This window comes from Sinocyclocheilus rhinocerous, unplaced genomic scaffold (genome assembly GCF_001515625.1).
Source record: "Sinocyclocheilus rhinocerous isolate Xijiao unplaced genomic scaffold, SAMN03320098_v1.1 scaffold113, whole genome shotgun sequence".
NCBI classification, from domain to species: domain Eukaryota; kingdom Metazoa; phylum Chordata; class Actinopteri; order Cypriniformes; family Cyprinidae; genus Sinocyclocheilus; species Sinocyclocheilus rhinocerous.
In genome coordinates, this window is record NW_015646846.1 from 2,352,168 (window position 1) to 2,354,013 (window position 1,846).

Below are 1,846 nucleotides of genomic sequence, written 5' to 3' on the forward strand. Positions count from 1 at the left end.
ATTTATATTATATTATCTTATAATTCTTAAAAATAAATAATTAATATATATAAATGATAAATTTATTGAATATATTAATAATTAATATACATAATGAAAACATATCAATATTATATATATATAATATAGACGCATGCAGTTCTGTTTATTAACTGCTAGAGCGCCAAACAAATTAAAAATTTGTTTATATGATTTTATATTTTGTTATTTGTCATTTGTATATAGATTGACTTACAATACTTTGCACAGTAACTTGTTTACAGTCCTTAGTCAATGAGGTAGCAGAATGGAGAAGAGAAATTAAAGAGCAGAAGTGAAGCTAAGCCAAGCAGGCCTTTGAACTGTTCGTACAACAACATTTAGCCTCTCCGAAGGTCAGGATGCCCATTTCGTGGCAGTGCGTTCTTCTCTTATCGTTGTTTACATTCATTTGGGTGAATTAATAGCGAGTGATTGATTTCAGAACAAGTTTGAGTTGTTGCACTAGACGCAACGGAAGGGCCTTGCCTCCGACTTGCATTCAGAGTCACTCTTTTCCAGTTAATACTCCCTCGCTTGTTCCTCGCTTGTGTTACGCTTTGTTCCTCGTCCACTCCAAACATCTTGTTCTCCTTGGGGAACAATGCCCTAATTTGTAATTGCAATAAACTCCTGAATGTGAGGACATGCAGCTTTATTGGCCTTTATCTTTTTATCAGCATCGTTTGTCATGTTACTACATGTATTTACGTTAGCACTATCTATTTCCTGGATCTACGTTAAAATGGATGATACCTCTCCAGCCTCTGCTCTGCCCAGTTTTCCTACCTCTCCGACGCACAGCCCCAGGCTTCCTTTCCCATATTCCGTCATAAACATCTGTTCATCCGTGAAATGTATCACTTCATAAACACATTTGAGGCTTGTTTATGGTGGATTGAACTGTAGAGGTTTCAGTGTTTTTCAAAGGGACGGTTTCACGGCAGCTTTATAGTCCTGAAGTTGGTTGCCATCCAGAGTTTTTTTCCCTCCTTGTTTGTGTCTGTCAGGACCTCCATGTAGTATCCCAGAGGGACAAACTCTATCATACTTATGTCTAGCACTTCAGGCACTTTAAAGGCAACTTTCTGTCAGCTTGTGGCTCAGCCACTCTGGGGTGCATTTCTCAAAAGCATCATTTGCTAACTATGGTCGCAAGTTTCATTGAACTCTATTGGTAATGACGGACTTGCGACCATAGTTGCTTTTGGGAAACGCACCCCTGGATAGTCCATGAATGAGGTAGACAACACAAGACATGCAAGAGCAAAAACACTGCTTTCCTATTTAGTTTCTTCAGGTTGAACAAGCGTTTCTCATAGTTTTCCTCATGTCAACATCAGCTCACAGTGGCCATGGTCATACTTCAGTTTAGGGCTGAAATTCATGGTAATGTCATTTCACAAAACAGTTGTTTGGTAAAAAGGTTGTTTACTGTACTACAGCATTAAATTACTGTACAGTCACTACCAGCGACTGGAATTTAAACCTCAAATATTTAAGTATTTTAGTTAATATTCAATATGAATAATTATTAATTATACATTTTTTTCAAGTTAGTTTTTTCTTATCATTTATCTTTATAAATCCTAAATATAAAGATATAATTATAAATGTATAAATGTAAATCATAATTTATACTTATAACTCTAAAAATAGACATAAATCTTAATATATAAATGAAAATCATGAATATATAGATGTAAATCTGGATATATGCAGTTATAGGTCTAAATATATAAATATATAAATGTAAATCTGAAAATATAGATAACAATTGTCCCTACACTAAAGTGCTACCATATATATATATATATATATATATATA

At 34.2% G+C, this 1,846-nt stretch overlaps 1 protein-coding gene across 1 annotated transcript in view; it reads left to right on the plus strand.

Annotated features, from left to right (window-relative positions):
- LOC107708060 (suppressor of tumorigenicity 7 protein-like) overlaps positions 1 to 1,846 on the plus strand; it is a 12,503-nt gene that overhangs the window by 10,133 nt on the left and 524 nt on the right. The gene's annotated exons all lie outside the window — the stretch shown is intronic.